The following is a 25,358-nucleotide window of genomic DNA, read 5'->3' as shown; positions in this document are numbered from 1 at the left end:
CATTGTATTTATGTCGCTGTAGACACATACTCCATGCAGTTTTTTAAATGTTGCACACAGCATGGTACTCATCTGTGATGTTTTGTCCTGTGTATGCTTTTCAATAATCATTAATAGTTCATTTAAAACCCTGACTATGAATTTTTGTGGATTGATCCAGAATTGTTTGAGAAAGAATTGTGATGCATCCGTGAATCGATTTTCTCCCCCCAACCCTTCTGGACTATTTTGTTAGTTTATATCACAAAGTTTTTGTTGTTGTGGTACAGTAGTTCATAGAGACTCAAAGATCAAACAGCTGCTTGCAGGAAAGATACATACTGGTGATGAGCAGTGTGTCCATACGTGGAGGTGGTTAAGGGGGCTTGAACATCTTGCTGAGGTCTTCCTCAGGAAGCAGAGGTTCTCCTCGGCTCTGTCTCTGGGCGTTCTCCTGCTGACATCTTAGAATATACTGTAGAGGAATAGAGCACATGGTTATCCTGAACTTCATATCCCTAATGCAATTATGTCCAGAGAGGGAAACTTTTCAGCTGGCCATGACAGGCCAGGAGAGGTGGTGGAAAGAAAAGGGAGATGGTGTATTTAAAGACAGTTTTTTTTCTGGGTTGGCATTTCACCTATTGAAACAGAAATTCAGACAGGAAATATCAGAGGGGTGCTTCCCTTTTTTAAATTGCCAATGGTTTACATCACAGTCATGAACCATGATTTGCTACTTGCTAAATCGTTGCAAGTGGTATTAGGAGGCGGGCATTCTCATTCTAGAGAGCATTTGCTTGCACAAAAAACTGTGTAGTGCAAGATAAGTCATCAATATTTTTGGTTTGTTTCTCTGGAAAACTGTACATTTTAAATGTGAATATCTGCAAAAAGTCAATTTTATTAACTTTTGGGAGCACATTTGGTATAGCACATCAAACCTAAAAACATGGATTAATAATCAATAGTCTCATTTTGATTTCATGGGGTCTTAAAAGTGGCAAACTGCTTAATTCCGATGACATCTAATCAAGCTAATCACTGATATTGCACCTACATTTTTTTCATTGTTTGTAAAGTGTACTTGTTCTGAAACTTTTGACTTATTGTGTTAGACAGCAATCAATCATGTTTTCTACATCAAGAATTAGATTGTATGCATCAAAATTTGATTTAACATCTCATCACATGGGGTTCCAAATGAGAAAATCCTCTGCAAAAACGGCATGAAACTTTTGGATTTTTTTATTTATTTTTTTTTTTTTTTAATGCGAGAGGAAAGAAATTAGTAAATACAATGAGATCCACAGTGTTGCTTCAGTATCAGAGGAATTCGGGAGGTCACATGTACATTCAACTAAATCAATCATGAAGTTTAGGGCATCAGAGTCCAGCACTGAGGAAGGCCATTACCACCTCATCTCTCTTGTCCCATCCAGACCTTGATACACAGCTACTCAATAAATCTCTTTTAACTTCACTGACTTTATTGAGTCAGTCAGGCCAGTTCTGGCTGATGCCAGTGATTGCCTTAGCTGGTTGCATGGCACAAAAACCCCAGATATTCTTGCATCAGGAGGGAGATTTTTAGCCTTGTATCTGTGTGAGATAGAATGTTTTTTAAAGGGTCATGAAACCCCAAAACAGATTTTATGAGATGTGAACAGATATGTACAGGTTGCACTTCACTGAAAACAATGATAGCACTTATTATGTTTGTTCTTAAGAGGAAAGTGGTTATTTTTGTTTTTGTTTTATTGAGCCACTTCGTTCTTTCGGTTTCAAAACGAAAGTTGAAGCAACTTCACAAAAATGAGGTAAAAATGTAATACGACAGTACGTATTTACGTCACCAGATTCTGAGCGTTTTTCCACATTATTCATGATAAGGAACACTCCAATAACAGTGCTGCCTCATGCATGAGCTGGCATTACAGCAACAGCAGAGAATTAAAACTCATGGAGGTAAGATCGAGACTTCAACAGCACTCGGGGAACAGACATGAGAGCGGACTTTTACACTAAACACCATCGTCAGATCGAAATCTCTCCACAAAACGCAGTCCGTCACTAGACCAGCGCGAGCATTTCTTGGCTGCAGTTGTGCTAGTCACGCTCCAAACATGCTGTTTATGAGGGAGGGATGTTACGAGCGTTGATTCCATCGCTTCTTTGTGTGTCGGATAATGGACATTATAAGACTGAAATCACATGCCAGAATGGACCACAGTCCACTTCATAACCGCACTGAAGTGAGCATGTTTGTTGGCCGGCCACTGTTGTGCTTCAAATACAATGCAGCGCTGTATTCCAGGTTGTGGAGGCTGTTCTATTTAGATGGCGCCAATGACCGATTGCGTCTTCTCGCTGTGCATCTGATCATAAACAGGATAACATGACGGCTTGAAGGCAGAAGACAATGATGAAAACCAAAAATTCAAAGTCATGTCAACTCTATTTTTGATCTACTTTACATTAAGTTTCCGGGATTTACCCCCATTGTTTAACAGGTGTTACGTCGTCATGGCAGTAGAGTTGAAATTCTGGATAACATTACACAGACAAGGTTAGTAAGCGATTTTATAACACCAGAGTCATGTTAAAACGTATTATTCTTAAGTATTGTGGCTTTATGTTAAAAAACAGTGTGTATATGTTTTGTGTATCAGACCAGTTTACTTTCATTGTCTGTGCCATACTACACACGACTGCACTACCCATGTGTATGTGTGTCTGTATGTATGTGTATAATTCGTTTTTATTTTTTATTTTTTATTTTTTATTATTGTCTATACCTTGCTGCTGTTTTTGTATTGTTTTTGTATTGTTGTAAACTGGAAGCTCCTGTCACCAAGACAAATTCATTGTATGTGTAAGCATACTTGGCAATAAAGCTGATTCTGATTTGTTTCTTTAGAAAAAAGGGATGAGTTGAAATTATTTCCTGTGGCAATCAACATTGAGCCACAAATGCTGTCTATAGAGTTTAACTTGAATTAAACCCGAAATACTCCATGTAAGAAATCTATGAATCTATAATATATATGAATTATTGTAAAGCTTAAAGCAGTGCTGGTTTTGATGGTAATGTCTTCTCTGGGTGCTGTTCTCACTTCATTCTCAAAAGTTTGAACAAAATATCCAAACCTTTTTACAGATTTGCAAACTGCTCTATCGCCTTAATTCTTCACACTTTTGTCCCATGATTAATGTACAGACCCACACTCTTTTGTTTTCATCTCCACTCATAGTGTGAGGTTGAACATCTCTGTTGTGCGTGTGTTTTTGGAAGTAGCTCTTGTCCCCCTTCTGTTTTCCCTCTTGCCACCCAAATATTTACATATTTTCCCACCCATTTCAAGAGTGGTTTCTCAGTCTGAGGTGTAAAAAATTGGGGTGAACTTGGTGGATTTCATGACCCTTTAATCTGAGTGACCCTCACAAAGAATCAAAACAAAATAAAAAAAGTACCTATTTTAGCCTATTTCAAGACCATTGGGATTTTTTTTGCATTGTGGCATTATTTGGAAACACTTCACAATAAGGTTGTATTCAGTAACGTCCTGGTTACATTCGTAACCTCCGTTCCCTGATGGAGGGAACGAGACGTTGTGTCGATGTAGTGACACTAGGGGTCACTCTTGGGAGCCCGAAACACCTCTGGTCTTTGAAAAAAGGCCAATGAGAATTGGCGAGTGGTATTTGCATACCACTCCCCGAACATACGGGTATAAAAGGAGCTGGTATGCAACCACTCATTCAGGTTTTGTGCTGAGGAGCTGAGACAAGGTCCCAGACATTTCAGCGGGTAGTCCAGCGTTGTGGAAGGAGGGACACAATGTCTCGTTCCCTCCATCAGGGAACGGAGGTTACGCATATTTGCATAGTCCAGGGGGCCAGCAACGCATCTATACCGAGAGGTGCCTCGATCAGGGCGTACCAGAGCGGGCAGTGGGAGGATTCTCGGGGAGCGAACGGGTCTCCCTGTGCTTGCACGAATCGACTCCAAACCAGCTGGACCACCTGAGGGTGGAGTCTCCACTCTCCCCTGAGGGTGACCTGTCGTGACAGCGTGTCCGCTGCACTGTTGAGGTCGCCCGGGATGTGAGTGGCTCGCAGCGACTTGAGGTGCTGCTGACTCCAGAGGAGAAGACGGCGGGCGAGTTGTGACATACAACGGGAGCGTAAACCACCTTGACGGTTGATGTATGCCACCATTGCCGTGTTTTCTGTCTGAAGTAACACTTGCTTGCCCTGGATCAATGGCTGAAACCTCCGCAGGGCGAGCAGAATTGCCAAAAACTTGGAGCAGGCGGCTGCGTGCCCATTGCATACAGCGCCACAGCTTGTTTTGGAGGTGTCCGTCATAACCACAATGCACCTGGAGACCTGCTCTAGGCGAACGCTTGCCCATAGAAATGTAAGGTCGGTCCAAGGGCTGAAGAGGTGGCGACAGACTGGCGTGATGGCCATGCGATGTGTCCCGCAGCGCCATGCCCATCTCAGGACTCGAGTCTGGAGCCAGTGCTGAAGTGGTCTCATATGCATCAACCCAAGCAGATTGGCCACCACTGAGCATGCCATATGCCCCAGGAGCCTCTGAAACAGTTTCAGTGGAGCCGCTGTCTTCTGTCTGAACGCCTTCAAACAGGTCAGCACCAACTGTGCATGCTCATTCGTGAGGCGCGCCGTCATCGAGACTGAGTCCCACTCCAAGCCGAGAAAAGAGATGCTCTGAACCGCGAGGAACTTGCTCTTTTCCCAGTTGACCCGAAGCCCCAGTCGGCTGAGGTGCGAGAGCACCATGTCCCTGTGCGTACACAACACATCCCGAGAGCGAGCTAGGATTAGCCAGTCGTCGAGATAGTTGAGGATGCGAATGCCCACTTCCCTTAACAGGGGAAGGGCTGCCTCTGTAACCTTCATGAAGATACGAGGGGACAAGGACAGGCCTAAAGGTAGGACCTTGTACTGATATGCCTGACCCTCAGATGCAAACCGCAGGAAGGGTCTGTGTCGAGGTAGAATCGAGACGTGGAGGTACGCGTCTTTTGGGTCTACCGCTGCGAACCGATCTTGATGTCGGACGCTCGCTAGAATGCGTTTTTGCGTCAGCATGTTGAACGGGAGTCTGTGTAAAGACCGGTTCAGTACTCGCAGGTCCAAGATTGGCCGCAACCCACTGCCTTTCTTCGGTACAATGAAGTAGAATATACGGGGTAAAACCCCTTCTTCATCTCGGCCAGAGGGACAGGCTCTATCGCACCCTTCCGTAGGAGGGTAGCGATTTCCGTGCGCAAGGTAGTGGCGTTCTCGCCTTTCACCGAGGTGAAGTGGACGCTGCTGAACCTGGGCGGACGCCTGGCGAACTGAATCGCGTAGCCGAGTCGGACGGTCCGGACCAGCTATCACGACGGGTTAGAAAGCGCAAGCCACGCGTCCGGGCAAGGGGGACCAAGGGGACAATCTCGTTGGACATACCGGTGGGTGGGGCCTTGCGTGGGGTGGAGCCTGAGGTGCCACGTCGTGCCGTGGCCGTGCTGAGTTCAGGGACATCGAAGCACTTACCTGGCTCCTTGTAACCACCCCTGGAACAGCCTGGGACGGGAGAGGAAGAGGTCTGTCCTCGTGACCCGTGGAGACCGTCACATCGGGGGCAGATTTGTGCCACAGCTAGGCGCGCAGGGGTGGGGAGACCGCCACTGGAGCGCCAAACCTGCCGAAATGGAATGGTGGACAGTGGTCGTGATGACGGCCGTGCGCACCGGGTATGTGACCCAGGGAACAAGGAAACCGCTCTTTTGCTAAACTCTTGGGTACCGCAGCCACTTGGGCATGCGGCGAAATTAAATGAAAAGGTAACAAAAGATTCTCCTCCCGGCCCTCCACTGGGGGATGGAGTGGTCTGCTTACCAGCTCCAGAGCAGCGGGTTTCCTCGCCCTTGGGTCGCCCATTTCAGGGGCACTGCGAAGCCTTTCTCGGGTTCTTGGCGGCCGGCCGTGAGACGGGTCGCGTCTGCTTCCTGCGGTGGGCTCCACACCGGGGCCGCGGGGGCATACCAGCTCCTTTTATACCCGTATGTTCGGGGGAGTGGTATGCAAATACCACTCGCCAATTCTCATTGGCCTTTCTTCAAAGACCAGAGGTGTTTCGGGCTCCCAAGAGTGACCCCTAGTGTCACTACATCGACACAACATCAAGTGAGTGACAGATAGGGAACACTAACATTATAGTAAATATGAAGTATGAATGAACAAAACTTGTATAACATTTATTAATCTTGGTAAATTTCAATTTCTACATAGAATAATAAATATTTTTGTTATTTAATACATTATGAAGTAACATAGCTAAGAATGAAAATACTATATTTGTAAATTAACATTAACCATGATTAATAAATGCTGAAAAAAATAGTCGTCACCTCATGATCCCTAATGCATTAACTAATGTTCATGAATAAAACCAAAGAGTTACCCATTATTTCATGACAATAAATCACCGCCCCCAACATTAATTGAAATCTGTAAAAATGCATTAATAAATACTTCTATGATGTATACTTACAACTGTACTTTAGAAATGTTCTTTACAATTCATTGAATTCTTTTTTTTCCCCCATTACAGTAATGAGAATTACATTTTTTCACATTACAATAGGCTACCGAGAATTAAGATTTAGCGGTCACAGCCTGTCCATTTCTTCATGAGATTCATCAAATTTGAAGAATTTCCTTTCCATTTCAAACATTTTCTTGAAAATGTTGTGTCATTCACTCATTTAATGTCAATAATGTATATTTACAAATCTGTACTAACAGCTAAAACTGCCAGGCCATTTTATTGGTTCCAACACAACATGGCTTCAAACAAAAACAGCAACTCTCCTACATGAAGATTGTGCCCCCTGTGTTTTTTAAACAAAGCTTCAATTATAGCCTCAGAGCTAATTCCTGTATTTCGGGTGCTAATGTTTCATCAACTACAACTGTATCATAATTATATCTTATATAGAGAAGAGTAAAGCATCAAGCCTCATCAGATGCTCATTCAGTGAGTCCCTTATTGTGATCTTTGTAGTGACAATCTGTTTTCCTGCAAGTAGACATTACATGACAAAGCTACCAATAACAGTGACTAGCATTTAAATGCATATGAACTCTCATGCAACCAACAAATTAAGCATTTAAGAGTGTTGGTTCCCTCTTTATCAGCCATACAGTTGTCATGAAAGGTACAGTAGCTGCACATGTACTGCTTTCACGTGCCAGAAGACTAATGGAATTAGCTTGGAGCATCCGGTCCATCTGAAAAAGGGCTGATGGTGCAAACTGTGTTAAAAAGAAAACAATCAACACAAATTAAAGCATTTTGACAGTTCAGCTGTTTTTTATTTTAATTATTTCCATTGCACCAGAATGAATCCATGAAGATTCTTTTTTAAGATTCATTACTTAAATCCTTAATTGGCAAATAATGTTAGAATATAAGACATAAATCATAGCAATTTAGTTCATTAGCAAAGAATTGAGATTTCAAAGACTGCATTGCTGTGAGGAAGGTTAGGAAGGTTACAGTGAGTCTCTACACAAAAAGAAAGGTGTAGTCATTTAACGGATTACCTGACATTTCTGTTGCTGTTGCTTGCGGAGACTGCGGCAGTGGTTGTACTTGACAATGTCCTGACTCATGTCATTGTAGCAAAACTTCACACAGGGAGGGAAGGAGGACACAGGGAACCAAGCTTCTTCAGTCTCAGGTAAGGCTTTTTAATGGTCAACTTTCAGAGTTTACAGCTTCACATTAACTCTTTACCTTCACATTAACACATCAACAACCCAGCAGGACTCTAGATCTCTGGCTCTCTCTCTCCTTCTTGTTGGCGGCGTGGTCCTTTTAGACCGCTCTCCCCAAGCTCACTGCAACTAGAAACAGGTGTTAATCATAATCTGGCTCAGGTGTATGCACCCTTACCGCTTCCTCTCTCTCCGGGCAGAAGCTCGACCACGCCCCCGCTGCCACAGTCATCCACCCGGTCCATCAACATCTGCAAGCTCTTCTTCGGGTGAGTACTGCAAAGGAATGACAAAGTCAGAAAATGTGTACACTGGAATTGATCAACAGTTATTTGATTAGTTGTACAGCCCATAAGTACATTAATTCCAGGGATAGCATCTTGTGCAGTATCTTGGGGTTAAGTCTAAAAGGCACATTTGGGATGTCAGGGAGAATATAATACCAGTCCAAATTTCTAAGCGATCTTTTGAAATTCCCCAAAAACTTATGGGAATTGCAAATAATCAAAGCATATGGCCATCAACAGAGTAACCATAGACAGATGGTGATAACATGGATTCCTCATAAATAATTCATTATACATGAAGAACATTTGCATGTATCATGTGATATGCAAATTGAGTCCCACTCTAAATGTTGTAGAATGATAAGCATATTTAATGGCAGGACAGCAGCCCATAGAACTAGGACTATGATGGGTGAAATGTCTTTATAAGTAGTTTATCTGTTCTTGGTAAAACCTATTAACAACGAATTAGCCTCACTAGCATGTTCCATTAATCTTGTAGAAAAATGCAAGCTGATGTGGGGAAAAGAGATCCCAGGGGTGCGGACAAACCAGAAGCATCTCCGTCACACATAAACGTGTATACCCTAGTGCACATCCACGTATATCTTCAACGGAATGCACATGGAAATTTATAGATTTATGAATTAAATGCAACAACAAATGATAAATTATAACTTCAACATCGTTGAATGCAACAACAAAAATACATTTTGTCATTAATAATTTATTATACAATCTGGCACCAAAATTAGATGCTAGAAATTAAGCTAAAACCAGCTAAAGGTGGTAACTTTTGGAACATGGCAGCTGGTTTGTAACTGGTCTAATCTGGTCATTACCTGGTCCAAGCTGGGTTAACAGCCATTTTGGATGAGCAACAAACAAGCAACCTTGTTCCAAATACCACCTTAATCTGGATATATCAGCAGGAAATGGCTTTTATCTGTTTTTTTTTTTTTTTTTTTTTTAAGGTGGTTTTCTGGTCTCATCTCCCAGGATGGCCAAGCAGGTCTTCAGCTCATTTGGCTGTTCAGTTTCCAGGCCTTACCAGAATACAAAAATAAAAATACTTTCAACAAAAGCCAGATTCAGCTGCTTAGCAAAATGTTGATGTACAGTTGATACAAGATGCTGTGACATTTCAGCGGTGCACGGGAAAGCGTAAACACGCCTTGCACTACTACTTTTCCAAAACATGACCCAAAGGCCTGCGGATTCTGAAGGAACGCAAGCTCGGAAAAAAACTGCATTAAACAACAAAGACATCACAACTTGAGGAAATCTGCTCTCTGTATATTTGTAGAGAACGTAAACTACAGCCTAACTGGACTCTGAACAGCATAAAATAAATAAAATCACCTACACTGAACTTTTTTTTTTCTTTAAGTGCCCCTACAGGGCAAGTTATAGAGTTTGCTGGCTCTGCAGGTTTTGGCAACAAAGCAAGCTTGTGGAGAGTAAAAGAGAGAAAAGAAAAAGGGTGGATGTGTGTGTGTGTGTGGCCCTGGAAGCATTTTTTTTATGTTTCTGAAGGGCCTTTCTGTGGAAGCGCGCCAGTTCTGATGAATGATGGCACGCATCCCTGTATGACCTCCATCTTTTACCATGCACCTCATTATTCAGAGTCCAATGAGCTCTATGGATCTTCCTCTCGCCACGCTATCTGGATCTCACATACACACACACACACACACACACGCTCTACTGTATACACCCACATACAAACCACACACACCCTTACAGTAAACACAGACAAACAAACAGCAACACCAACCTATACACACCTACAGCACACACCCACATACAGATCCACACACACAAATGTATACACCCACATACCTATATTATGCATTCACATATTGTAAACCCACTTATAGTAGAAGGGATGGGAATTGCAAGGAATTTACAGATTCCGGTTCACATTCCTCTTAACGATTCCGGATCCTTAAAATGATTATTTCGTACTTTTGAGGAAGAAATATTTGGAACTGAAATGTAAAAGAAATTTGATTCATTTATTAATATTTATTAAAAAACATAAATTAACACAAAACTCAACATGTACCTTTAACCACTGACTACCACCCCTGGAGTCATGAGTTCGAATCCAGGGTGTGCTGAATGACTCCAGCCAGGTCTCCTAAGCAACCAAATTGGCCCGGTTGCTAGGGAGGGTATAGTCACATGGGGTAACCTCCTCTTGGTCACTATAATGTGGTTCTTGCTCTCGGTGGGGTACGTGGGTTAGTTGTGCACGTATGCCATGGAGAATAGCGTGAAGCCTCCACACACGCTATGTCTCCACGGTAACACGCTCAACAAGCCACGTGATAAGATGCGCGGATTGACGGTCTCAGACGCGGAGGCAACTGAGATTTGTCCTCCGCCACCCAGATTGAGGCGAGTCACTACGCCACCACAAGGACTTAGAGCGCATTGGGAATTGGGCATTCCAAATTGGGGAATAAAAGGGGAGAAAAAAACAACAAAAAAACATGTACAGGTGCATCTCAATAAATTAGAATGTCATGGAAAAGTTCATTTATTTCAGTAATTCAACACAAATTGTGAAACTCGTGTATTAAATAAATTCAGTGCACACAGACTGAAGTAGTTTAAGTCTTTGGTTCTTTTAATTGTGATGATTTTGCTCACATTTAACAAAAACCCACCAATTCACTATCTCAAAAAATAAGAATACATCATAAGACCAATAAAAAAAACATTTTTAGTGAATTGTTGGCCTTCTGGAAAGTATGTTCATTTACTCTATATGTACTCAATACTTGGTAGGGGCTCCTTTTGCTTTAATTACTGCCTCAATTCGGCGTGGCATGGAGGTGATCAGTTTGTGGCACTGCTGAGGTGGTATGGAAGCCCAGGTTTCTTTGACAGTGGCCTTCAGCTCATCTGCATTTTTTGGTCTCTTGTTTCTCATTTTCCTCTTGACAATATCCCATAGATTCTCTATGGGGTTCAGGTCTGGTGAGTTTGCTGGCCAGTCAAGCACACCAACACCATGGTCATTTAACCAACTTTTGGTGCTTTTGGCGCTTTTGGCAGTGTGGGCAGGTGCCAAATCCTGCTGGAAAATGAAATCAGCATCTTTAAAAAGCTGGTGAGCAGAAGGAAGCATGAAGTGCTCCAAAATTTCTTGGTAAACGGGTGCAGTGACTTTGGTTTTCAAAAAACACAATGGACCAACACCAGCAGATGACATTGCACCCCAGACTGTGGAAATTTAACACTGGACTTCAAGCAACTTGGGCTATGAGCTTCTCCACCCTTCCTCCAGACTCTAGGACCTTGGTTTCCAAATGAAATACAAAACTTGCTCTCATCTGAAAAGAGGACTTTGGACCACTGGGCAACAGTCCAGTTTTTCTTCTCCTTAGCCCAGGTAAGACGCCTCTGATGTTGTCTGTGGTTCAGGAGTGGCTTAACAAGAGGAATACGACAACTGTAGCCAAATTTCTTGACATGTCTGTGTGTGGTTGATGCCTTGACCCCAGCCTCAGTCCATTCCTTGTGAAGTTCACCCAAAATCTTGAATCGATTTTGCTTGACAATCCTCATAAGGCTGCGGTTCTCTCGGTTGGTTGTGCATCTTTTTCTTCCACACTTTTTCCTTCCACTCAACTTTCTGTTTACATGCTTGGATACAGCACTCTGTGCACAGCCAGCTTCTTTGGCAATGAATGTTTGTGGCTTACCCTCCTTGTGAAGGGTGTCAATGATTGTCTTCTGGACAACTGTCAGATCAGCAGTCTTCCCCATGATTGTGTAGCCTAGTGAACCAAACTGAGAGACCATTTTGAAGGCTCAGGAAACCTTTGCAGGTGTTTTGAGTTGATTAGCTGATTGGCATGTCACCATATTCTAATTTTTTGAGATAGTGAATTGGTGGGTTTTTGTTAAATGTGAGCCAAAATCATCACAATTAAAAGAACCAAAGACTTAAACTACTTCAGTCTGTGTGCATTGAATTTATTTAATACACAAGTTTCACAATTTGAGTTGAATTACTGAAATAAATGAACTTTTCCACGACATTCTAATTTATTGAGATGCACCTGTACCTTTAACTACACATTGTCATATCAACAACCATCCAGTAATTACTCTGATTAAAGAGCATGATTCTTTCAGGAGCTAGTGTGGTATTTTTTGCAGTTTTGATGAAAAAGAACAGACTCATAAAGGTCATATGTTCAAGAATCAGGCCACACTGGTCGCACTGCATGTTCCATGCTGTATATTCAAAAGAACAGACTCATAAGAGTATTTCGTTTGGTAATCAAACTACACTGGTCACGCTGTAGATTTAAAAGAACCAGATCATAAGTCATTATTTGGGAATCGGACTATACTGATCAGACTGTTTGTTTTCCACTGACGGCTTTAGACTGACGTTTTGTAGGTGTGCACTTGTCTTGGTAAGGAGATTTTTTAGAATATTGAAATGAACATTTCAAAATTTGTTAAGAAAAAAGAAGTAAAACAGCCTCAGTCGGCATCGGCACTTCAACGATGTTGAAGTTATAACTTATCATTTGTATAACATTGTGGTGAGCAGGGCGGAGTCGAGCGGTGTCTGGGCAGAGCGAGGGGAGGCGGGAGTATTTAAGGAGAAGAGACAGCAGCAGACGGGAGAGAGATGTACGAAGCTTGTCCGCGTGTCTGAATGTTTTTATGATTTGACGCAGCTGGCTGAAAAGCAGTGCATGTTTTTGTTTCTTTGTACACTGAAAAGTGTCATTAAATATCTATGTGTTTGTCAAGCCAGTCCCAGCTTCCTCCTTGCCTTCTTAATTGTTACAAACATATAACTTGATTGCATTGTCAAATGAGGTTAACTATTTTTCACTTAACAGCCCTGTAACTGTGAAGTGACAATTATACATTTCATCATTATGTTTTTATTTTTGTGTAATTTTTATTTAATCGTCTCCGATTTGCCTATTGTGAGAGGAAAAGATGGCAAAGATTCTGACTAGCCCTCGCCCAGCTGCAGTCTTCCCAAAACACACACACTAATTATATTAATTATTGACCGCAATTATAACGCTCCGTTTCCGTTAAATCTGTTGCCTATAACAGGCTATCACTTGATCTGATCTGGATGCATAATGTTGTATGTGCAAGACTTTTCTTCATGCTTAAACAAGTGTGTGTGTGTGTGTGTGTGTGTGTGTGTGTGTGTGTGTGTGTCTACATGTTTGTGTATAATAAGAATAGATTATTTAAAATTGAATATGTATTTTACGAATGGGTAAAGTATCCTTATTTATTCTCACAAAAAAAAAATAGCTTCTAAAAATTCAGTGGTTGGAAAGAAGTTGGGATTCAATCAAAATAATATCAGAGAGGAATGGACTGACTTTCCTCTCTTCAATGGCTGCAGTAGTGCACATTAATCCTTAGCCCTGTCCCAAATTGCACGCATCATGTGGACTTGCGATCTCATGGCCTTTATTTGTGCATTCCTGCGAAGTCCACGAGACCGTAGGGTGTCCCATTTGACATTTAATTTCACCCTCAATGCACACTATAACTGTTACCTAACAGTCCCTGCTGCTGATCCTCTCAACCAATCACAGTGGACGAGGCCATGTCAATCGCTGATTAAATATTGATTTTAATAATTGTTTTTACTGATTTTCAACACCTGATCACTTGCTTATGTGTATATATTATCACTTTTTAGTAGAACAAGTTCAAAACTATGTTTTATGTAGTTTTTCAGAGATATGGAATTACTCCTTTTCAGTTTATTGAATAGTTTTTCTTGGGGAACTTTTACATTCATAAAAGTAACCTAACATTAAATCTTTGCTATTGTTGTTTCAAAGAGGATTTTAGAATACTTGTGAGTCTCTCAAATATCAAGACACGAGAGAATAATTTAGCTTGTAAGATTGCTTTTATTTATTGATATACCAACATTCGGTCTGCCAGTGATATTTACACCTGCAGAAGTATGTATTTTATAATAATTTTTTGCAATCTATGGCGGTATGTCCTTTCTATACATCTGACTGTGTTCTAAGCACCTGCCTGTAACCATCCATGTGTTTGAATCAAGATTATTTGTTCTCTAAATATTTAAAACAATGTTCTTTTTTTTTTTTTTTTTTTTTTTTTTTTTTGCTGTAGCTACAGTTGAAGTCAGAAGTTTACATACACTTAGGTTGAAGTCATTAAACCTCATTTTTTAACCACTCCACAGATTTCATTTTAGATTTTTGATTTTTCAAACAATTGTTTATAGACAGATTGTTTTACTTTTAGTTGACTATATCACAAGAGGTTTACATACACTAAGTTAACTGTGCCTTTAAACAACTTGGAAAATTCCAAAAAATGATGTCAAGCCTTTAGACAATTAGCCAATTAGCTTCTGATAGGAGGTGTACTGAATTGGAGGTGTACCAGTGGATGTATTTTAAGGCCTACCTTCAAACTCAGTGCCTCTGCTTGACATCATGAGAAAATCAAAAGAAATCAGCCAAGACCTCCACAAGTCTGGTTCATCCTTGGGAGCAATTTCCAAATGTCTGAAGGTACCACGTTCATCTGTACAAACAATAGTACACAAGTATATATACCATGGGAAACGCAGCCATCATACCGCTCAGGAAGGAGATGCATTCTGTCTCATAGGGATGAACGTAGTTTGGTGCAAAAAGTGCAAATCAATCCCAGAACAACAGCAAAGGACCTTGTAAAGATGCTGGAGGAAACCGGTAGATAAGTATCTATATCCACAGTAAAACTAGTCATATATCGACATAACTTGAAAGGCTGCTCAGCAAGGAAGAAGCCACTGCTCCAAAATCACCATAAAAAAGCCAGACTGCAGTTTGCAAGTGCATATGGGGACAAAGATCTTACTTTCTGGAGAAATGTCCTCTGGTCTGATGAAACAAAAATTTAACTGTTTGCCATAATTACCACCATTATGTTTGGAGGAAAAAGGGTGAGGCTTACAAGCCAAAGAACACCATCCCAACCGTGAAGCATGGGGGTGGCAGCATCATGTTGTGAGGGTGCTTTGCTGCAGAAGGGACTGGTGCACTTCACAAAATATATGGAATCATGAGGAAGGAAAATTATGTGGATATATTGAAGCAAAATCTAAAGACATCAGCCAGGAAGTTAAAGCTCGGTCACAAATGGGTCTTCCAAATGGACAATGACCCCAAGCATACCTCCAAAGTTGTGGCAAAATGGCTTAAGGACAACAAAGTCAAGGTATTGGAATGGTCATCACAAAGCCCTGACCTCAATCCAATAGAAAATTTGTGGGCAGAACTGAAAAAGCGTGTGCAAGCAAGGAGGCCTACAAACCGGACTCAGTTACACCAGCTCTGTCTGGAGGAATGGGCCAAAATTTCAGCAACTTACTGTGAGAAGCTTGTGGAAGGCTACCCAAAACGTTTGACCCAAGTTAAACAATTTAAAGGCAATGCTACCAAATACCAACAAAGTGTATGTAAACTTCTGACCCACTGGGAATGTGATGAAAGAAATAAAACCTGAAAGAAATCATTCTCACTACTATTATTCTGACATTTCACATTCTTAAAATAAAGCAGTGATCCTAACTGACCTAAGACAGGGAATGTTTTCTCCGATTAAATGTCAGGAATTGTGAAAAACTGAGTTTAAATGTATTTGGCTAAGGTGTGTGTAAACTTCTGACTTCAACTGTATATGTGTGCATTATTTTTCAAAGGTTCTTGATTAAATTGTCTAATTCTTCATTGTCAGTGTGTTGTTTGAAATTATTTAATAAAAACATATCTATCAATGCCATGACTTTTTCAAATAATAATTTGTAAAACTGCATGTATATGAAAAACAGTGTAAATATATATATATATATATGTATATATATATATATATATATATATATATATATATATATATATATATATATATATATGTATATGTATATGTAAATTTTATTTAATTTTTTGTATTCTTTAGAAAACAATATTGAAAGATTTACTTCATTTAAAAATGGATTATTTTCCATGCACACATTTTAAAGTGTATCCCTTGTATTATGATGCATACATGGATGTTTCTGGGCTAAGCCGCCCCTGCACACACACAGCTCAGTAATACAGACACACTTACACCCTCTATCTGCATCTCCTGGCTTTCATTAGCATACATAATAATCTTTTACTATTTCTCGCTCTGTCTGAAGAACAAACAAATCAAAACTCTGCAGATCTAAAATTGTCTTCATAAATAAACCACTAGTGACTGCGGTCTCCAATGAGTCAGTGAACATAATTAACATCCCCTGAAAAGACATTGGAAGTTGTTTATCTTTTCATTTCATTAGGCAGGAAAACACCTTCCATGATGGTAAGTGGAATCTTTTAAGAGAGTCAAGCGTCAGGCAGGGGAACCGCAGTGTCCCAGTCAAAGGAGCAGCAGGAGAAAGGTGACTCATTAAAATCACACATTTCTATTTTGGAGCGCAATTGATGGAAGGTCTAGGTCATCAGGACTCACGGTGCACCAAGACAGCATAAGACAACACGCACAGGCCAAAACATACAAAGAACAATTATGAAGCATAAGACAATGTTAACCACTTATCCAACATATGACAGTTAAATAGAACAGACAATGAGAACTACAGCCAATGGTGGAGAACTTGTGCTTTAGGACAACAATGGCAAAGCAGCAGATTTGAGAGAGACCTTCTGAATGAGAGGCTGAGCCTTAGGCCAGAAACATAATTTTCGCAAGCACGCATAAGCAAATATGAGTGCATGACCAATTAATTGCCAATGCGAGGTCTGGTTGAACATGCTTAATATGCGTTCTTGAATTAATGTGGCAGTAACAAACCTCAGTACTAAAGAGGGCGATAGAGTTACCTTCAAAAGTCTGTCATTAAACTGGATATGTTTTTCAGGTAAGTTGCTATGACTATATTAACTTTAACTTACTTGCTCAGAAAAATTCTCTTCAATCTGTTACTCCGTCATGACAGCGTTTGGCTTGAAAGAGAAAGCCCACCTTGGAAGCGGACAGTTCACACTAACTGCCCCTTGTGGCAACATTGAGAATGCAACACGTCACTGCGCAGTTACTGAGTTATGAATTGTGGTCGGACACATTTTGGAATGCAACAAAGCACAAAATCGAGCTTGAGTTTCTAGAAATGCCTGCATTCACATACTTGCATAGAGATTGTTTAGGCCTTTATACTGTATCCTAACCAGAAATAGCGCACCAAGTATATAAAATAAAATTTCTGTGTTTTAAACATGAACTATGAATCACTCTACAGCACTTGGAGAAGAAAATGACACACACACACACACACACATACACACACACACACACACACACACACACACACACACAAACATTTTCTTGGCTAGCCAATGTGCCTTGCCTAAAATAATAAAATTAATTGTGCCATTTCAAAAGTATTACCATTATATGACATATATTGAATTCAAAATGGTGAATTACACACAAAAGGCAAAGAGTTTGCAGCACTGAATGATGAAAGACATGGTGTACTCTAAAAGGCTGGCACAGATAAACAGAAAAACATTGTGGCTCACAGACACCACATTTTCTACAAGATCAACAATGCTGTTTTGTTATTGGAGTCAACCAGAGTGACGAATGGTTGGATTTATGTGGAGGAAATGATCAGAGGCGCCCGCTCTCATTCCTGGCCAATCAAAAGAAGGCTTTGGGCCAAACAGATTCCAACAATGTGTCCAGATCATTGAGTAGAATCAATGAAGTCCACTGGAACAGTCTGGTATGGTACATCATGGTGTTTAGTGGTTTGGGGAGAAACATTGAGGCCAGATGGAACTCTTACACCATTACAATGACAGCCATGATGGATCTGGTGCAATCCTAAGGGGGTTGACTTTGCTTGTAGATTAAGCAACAACTCCTACCAATGAGCCACATCCTGGGTATCCAAGCTTTGAGCAACAACAAAGAAGAAGAAACTTTATGCACAAGTCTGCAGGGGGGTTGCTACAGAGAGAGGAGATATATAAACTGTACACAAGTCTAAATCACTATGGTTACCAAAGATGTTGCTGTGGATCTGGAATACCCCCTGCTACACCCTAAAACACAATATTTCAAGAGAGCCAGAGAACCAGGGCGCCCAGAACATGAGAGAGAACAAAATAATAAAAGGAATTGAAAAGGGTTAGCACTGGACCCTCCAGAGGGCTGAGCTCATTTAAAATTGGGGCTGCAGTCACCCCAGAATTACAGATTCCCACTTACCCACCCAAATCACCTCCCCAAACCAACATACTGTAAAACTCATAATTCTTTTTTCATAAAGCTAAGAAAAGTGCAGTTCAATTTAACCCCTAAATGAGGAAAGCTGATTCAAAGTGAATGCAAGGATGTGAAGGAGAAAGAGAGTAAGAGGAAAGACAGGGAGGTATTGTGTTAGTGAAACTGCAGTGGCCCAGTGTTTGCTTTGGTTTCTAGGGTAACACTAGACTGCAAAGAGATAACTTAAACAGATGTGGAGAAAGCGCATAGAGGGAGGGAGCAAAAAGAAGGGAAAAAAATCAGGAAAAATAATGAAACAGAAAAGCCACAGATAAATCCGCTTTGTCTGAGTGCTTTTCTGGTATTTTGGTGTTTAAAGAAAAAGCAGATCACACCCAGAGGCAGATAGAGGAGAGATTAAAAGATGGTGATGAAGAATGAGAAAAAAATAGGAGATGTAGAATCAAATGTTTTTTACTGATTCAAAAAGTAATAATAATAATAATAATAATAATAATAATGAACACAAAAAAATACCAGTGAAGGTATGTGACATGCTACATCAGTGATATCGATAGCATTTATATACAGTATATATATATATATATATATATATATATATATATATATATATATATATATATATATATATATATATATTTTTTTTTTTTTTTTTTTTTTTTTTTTTTTTGTCCTCAGTATTAATTGAGAGACAACACTGAATACTTACACTTTTCAAAATGTATTTGTCTCACCACAGGACCATTTAAAGGTGAAGGAAATCACAAATATAATGATTGTTTCAAAGAGGTTTTCACAAAGACTCCCCCATCTATCAGTGAGATGGGAGGCATTTTAACATAAAAGATGATATACCTAAACTAAACAGCTGAGAGCGAAAAGGTGATTAAAATGGTGAAAAACTTAATACTAATTGTCACCAGTTACAGCTTCTAAGGCCCCCTTTAGACCTGGCATTAACATGCATTTCATATCTGGATAGTATCTCGATATTCTTTAAATGAATTGCATTTACACCTTGCAGACAAATGTGTCTCCAGTGTGATTGAATAGATATGTGATCACTTACCCGCGCAAAATGGAAAGTGTTACTTACATATGCATCAGAAACCACAGTCACAAAAAGATTCTCTGTCATTTAGCAAATTTTAAAAACATTGATGGATAATTCAAATGCTTTCCATCACTTTGACAGTTAAACAATAAAGTATTTCTCTCTACTTTAGAAATGTTTCCGCAGTAAAGTATGCTAATAGCAATTAGAAAACAGACTAGGAGAGAGGCGTGAGTGGGGATTTGAATAGATTCCAAGTGTATTCCAATGCAATAATTCATGGGATATTGTTCATTAAATCAGGTGATAGAATCACTAGACCGAGGTGTCTGTTATGTTCTTCACATTGCGATGGCAGAGTAAATAGAAAAAGCCAGAACTTGATCACAGCACTTAAATAACAGATGACTATACTGTAAACTCACTACATAATTAATCATTTGTGTAGTTGTGACCACCTCCAAATGTGGTTACAGTGATCTCACCACAATGTGTCTTGACAGGGCTCTGCACTTGCTTTTTTTATTTTATTTTTTATTTTTTTTTAGGAGCAGTCAAAAATTTTGAAGCACAGTTGTAGACCAGTTTTTTTTTTTTTTTTTTTTTTAGATAATATGCCACAATATAACATGCACAAAAAGGCATGAGAAAACGGAGCTCATCAATTATGACATAGTAGTGTGTCATGACAAAGGAGTTTAAATTCTTATAAACTAAATGTAATATTTTCAGTTAATTTGAAAGGCTGTCTGCAAAAAAAAAACCAAAAAAAAAAACAGCAGCTTATGTTAACCTGCTTCACCTGAACATAAATATACAAAAACACAATGTTCAGTCTTTGAAGTGTGGTCCTCTTAAATGTATTTAAGAACTCTAAATTGGCACTGCTGAACACAATTAATGTTCCTGTCACACAATACAACAATCAGATGCTGCATATTTCACTTGGCCAGGCTTTGTAAACTTTTAACTTTTAAAGTAAAATCTGATTCTTTTCATTTCATTCAAGCTGACTAAAACTTCTCACACAACTTTTTGTGCGCTTGCTTGGTTGACTGAAGGGATAAAAAGCAGCCACTCGCAGTGTGAAACGTAACTATTGCGCAGTGTAGATGCATTTGGTAGTTGTAATTTATATTTTTGTACCATACAACACTTCAATCCAGGGTCAGGAATCTTTAGGCACCTCACGATTCGATCCGATTCTGATTCTGGGAGTCATGATCCAATTTCAAAACGATTCCTGACACATCTACATTTTTTTTCTTATTGATTATTCTGCTGTGCAAAGGCAAAACACAGTAACTTTACATTTTAAACAAAATTCGGGGGTTTAGATTGTAAGTTGCCCTGTAGCAGACAAGTTGCGCTCAACCATAAGCAAGTTTTCTTGAGAAAATTGCAGTAACTACAAAATCCACACTCAAATCAAATAACTGTTTTGATGGTGTACTGTGCAGCCTTTGTATGGCAGTATTGTCATCATAAAAAGTGATAAACACTGACCTCTTTACACAAGAAAATATATTAAAGAAAATAAATATTGGTTTTCAAAACACAAATTAAATAATTCAACAGATTAGTATGTTTAAAGCATTGTTAATCATTTTATTTAATAGTATACATTTTAATTAGAATAAATCTATCCGAGGTCTTTTTATTTTTTATTTTGGCTATAACTAAGGTTGGTGGTCCAGGTTGATTATATGAGATATCTGCTTCTGTGAGAGTGCAGATGTCAGCTTCTCATTTCCTCACCACAGGTGATAAAGCAGCATTATTATTTTAAAAAATCTATCAAGAATCTCGTATGCGCTGTTCCATCTGTTTGCTCTGCAAGTAGAAGTCTCGCCTGCTTAACATTTATCTAACGAGCCGTCAGGTGCGCACACTCTTCCTAATGAGCGAGAGACTGGCAATGTGCAACAGCAAAAGAAAGAGCGCAAGAGGAGTAAAAGACATCAGTAAGCAGCAGACAAAATATAATTAGAAAATAAAAACATCGCACACATCTCCCGAACCTCTGACTCATCATTATTTTCCGGTGTTTTTTCCTTGTTGTGCAAATTAGTGCAATAATGGTCGCGAGCTCATATTTCATGTTCTTTGCTGACATGTAGCCTAATCATGACATCAACTCTCCTGTTGCCATGTGAGCAAGTTTGTCAGTTAATTTTGGGATCGTAGTTTCATTAGGAGATGAATGGTGTACGGTTGATTCATCCAGTCTGCAATCAGTTTTGTAGGATGTTGGAGAAAGAATCACTATGCATCGGAGAATCGATTTTTTCTCCCACCCCTACTTCATTCAGGTCACTTGCACCGGTGCAGCTAAATATTTTTCACACAGTAATTTTCAGTCACAAATGCAAAATGGTCGCACTGTAGAGCCCTGCTTGGGTGTATTTACACCTGGCACTTAATGTGGTCAAGTGCTATCCGACTGCAATTCGATCCCCGAAAAAGCAATTATATCGGAAACACCAGAATGGCCAGACTGGTTCGAGCTGACAGAAAGGCTACGGTAATTCAGATATCCACTCTTTACAATTGTAGTGAGCAGAATAGCAACTCAAAATGCACAACACATCGAACCGTGGATGGGCTACAACAGCAGAAGACCGTGTCGGGTTCCAATTCAGTCATTCAAGAACAGAAAGCTGAGGCTGCATTGGGCCTTCCATCTGTGTACCTCAGCAGAAATTTAGATTCATCAGACCAGGCAATGTTTTTCTATTCTTTAACTGTCAAGTTTTGGTGAGCCTGTGCCCACTGCAGCTTTAGCTTTCTGTTCTTGGCTGACAGAAGTGGAACCTGACGTGGTCTTCTACTGTTGTAGCCCATTCCCTCAAGGTTTGACATGTTGTGCATTCTGAGATGCTATTTTGCTCACTACAATTGTACAGAGGGGTTATCAGAGTTACCGTAGCCTTTCTGTCAGCTTGAACCAGTCTGGCCATTCTCTGTTGACCTTTCACATCAACAAGGCATTTCCAACCGCAGAACTGCCATCCACTGGATGTTTTTTTTTTGTTTGTTTTTGGCACCATTCTGAGTAAACTCTAGAGACTGTTGTGCATGAAAATCCCAGGAGATCAGCAGTTACAGAAATACTCAAATCAGCCTGTCTGGCACCAAAAATCATGCCATGGTCAAAGATCAATGTTTTATTTTATGCACTGTACTGCTGCCACACAATTGGCTGATTTGATAATCTTGTGAATAAGTAGGTTTACAGGTGTACCTAACAAAGTGGTCACTGAGTGTATACTTTCCCTTATATATTCATATAAACTTGAACCAAAAAATGTTCCCTGTTGATATTGAAAAATAATTTTATTTGTACAGCTGTAAAAATTAATGCATTAATGCATGCAATTAATTTCAAATGTTTAATGAGTTTATTTTTCTTAATTGCAATTAATGCATTTACCAATTTGACATTCGATTCAGACATTTTATTTAGCTCCATGTGAGTCGGGACAATGCTGGTTGGATTAGGGTGGAACCTATGCGATGTGTCCGCCTGGGGTCACTACACTAATGCACACACCACAATACACACACAACAGTGATTCCATGTCAATGATCAAATGATGGAGAAAGAACCTGTTCACTCTGTTTGTTGTACAAAACAAGCCCAGATGGGACTTGTGACAGAAATCTAGTACTTTGCAGTCTCTGTAAGGCATGAGACATTGTCTGCAAGTGCTTTTCATATGGAGTTCAAAGCGGTGCTTGACGCTGGCACTGATGCCCTGATGTGAATCGTGAATGTGGCTTCAAGCATATCTCAAAACTCTCACGTAATAAATGTGTTGTGCGAACATTTAGAACGTTTCTCCATTGACTAAAAGCCTGTTCCTCTGTCAGCATTGCGGAGAATGTTTCCATAACCTTTATGAGATTTAATGTGCATTGCAATGCATTCGCAACCTATGGGGACTAGTTAAATTAGTCAACCTCCCAGTTAGACTTTGGGAAACATTTAATGTTATGAGCATTTCTGTCTTTTACTGTGGAAGGATTTGTTTGGAAAATGTTAATAAAACATTATTGTAACATATAACTTTTTTCTTTCCTAAGAAAGAAAAAAATGAATTTCAACAGGAATAGTCAAATTTGAACACTTTCCAAATCTGCGATTAATCACAATTAAAATTATGCAATTAAAAAAATGTATCAACTGACAGCAAATGCATCTTTGGCTGTGTGTGTGTGGGCAGGTTTAAGTGGTATGTGAGGACTTTTTTTTAAGGTTACAAACTGGTAAATACAAGGGTATTATGCTAAAAATGTGGTTTATGAGGACATTTCTAGTGTCCCCATAATTCAAATTGCTTAAAAAACATACTAAATGATGTTTTATTGAAAATGTAAAAATGCAGAAAGTTTTTTGTGAGGGTTAGGTTTAGGGGTAGGGGTAGGGTTAGGGTTAGGGAATAGAATCTATAGTTTGTACAATATAAAAATCATTATGTCTATGGAGAGTCCTCATAATGATAGCTGCACCAACATGTGTGTGTGTGTGTGTGTGTGTGTGGGCAGGTTTAAGTGGTTTACGAGGACATTTCTAGTGTCCCCATAATTCAAATTGCTTAAAAAACAAACTAAATTATGTTTTATTGAAAATGTAAAAATGCAGAAAGTTTTTTGTGAGGGTTAGGTTTAGTGGTAGGGTTAAGGTTAGGGGATAGAATCTATAGTTTGTACAATACAAAAGGGTCGGGGATAGAATCTATAGTTTGTACAATACAAAATCATTATGTCTATGGAGAGTCCTCATAATGACAGCTGCACTAACATGTGTGTGTGTGTGTCTAGATTCAGACAGGGAGTTCATTATAAATGTATCCTTTCAAGTCCTAAGCAGTGCAACGAAGGTTCCTCCTTTCATCTAGAATAACTAAATCTGGCAGACCGAATTAAAAGAGACAAGATAAAATTCCCTTTCTAGTCAGCCAAGAGAGACCTTCAAACCCTTCTGGACCTTTGACAATTCAAAACGCAGCAGCAAAAAATAATGTTTCAGTCCCAAACAGCATCATCTCAACCATAGCTGCTTGGAAAATTATTAATAAATTAAAATGATAATTGGAAACGCAAACCTCCCGTTCCTTCACCAACCGTTTATTACAAGCTGCACATGGCATGTGAATTTAAATTAAGAAATGTGTGAAATGCTGATAGCATCTGATGTATTGTCTGCAAAATCACCGAGGGCCCACCGTAACAAACAGGGGAATTGAAGAAGAAAATTTGCCAGCACAGTTATCTATACAAAATGATTATTTATAGCCCGAGCTGGCTCTTCTTCAAAGCGTTCATGATATTAACATCTATTCCTCAATGTTTGATTTTGCTTTGCAAGTACAGTGCTGTGAAAAGGTATTTTCCCCCTTCCTGATTTCTTATGTTTTTCTGTGTATATCTCACACTAAATTGTTTCAAAAATTCAAACAAAATCTAACATAAAACAAAGGCAATCTGAGTAAACACAAAATACAGTTTTTAAATGATAATGTTATTTATTGAAGCAAAAATGTTATCCAATACCAACTGGGCCTGTATGAAAATGTATTTGCCCCCTTAGTTACTAAATCCCCAAATCTATGAAACTGCATTCATAATGGGGTTCAGCTGGACTAGACACACCCAGGCCTGATTATTGCCAGCCCTGTTTAATCAAATCAACACCTAAATAGAACTTTTTCAGCAGCATGAAGTTGGCTAAAAGGTCTAACCCAATACCATACTATGCCAAGGTCGAAGAGTGAAGAGTGGTGAGGCGAAAACCACTGCTAACCCAGAAGAACAATAAGGCTTGTCTGAATTTTGCCAAAACACACCTTGATGATCCTCAAACCTTTTGGGAGTATGTTCTGTGGACTTATGAGTTGAAAGTGGAACTGTTTGGAAGA

At 39.7% G+C, this 25,358-nt stretch overlaps 1 pseudogene; it reads right to left on the bottom strand.

The window, feature by feature from the left end:
* LOC127421650 (eukaryotic translation initiation factor 3 subunit H-B-like) overlaps positions 1–25,358 on the bottom strand; it is a 49,037-nt pseudogene that overhangs the window by 3,276 nt on the left and 20,403 nt on the right.

Source organism: Myxocyprinus asiaticus, chromosome 30 (assembly GCF_019703515.2).
Source record: "Myxocyprinus asiaticus isolate MX2 ecotype Aquarium Trade chromosome 30, UBuf_Myxa_2, whole genome shotgun sequence".
Taxonomy (NCBI): Eukaryota; Metazoa; Chordata; class Actinopteri; order Cypriniformes; family Catostomidae; genus Myxocyprinus; species Myxocyprinus asiaticus.
This window is presented reverse-complemented; position numbering and strand designations above follow the sequence as displayed.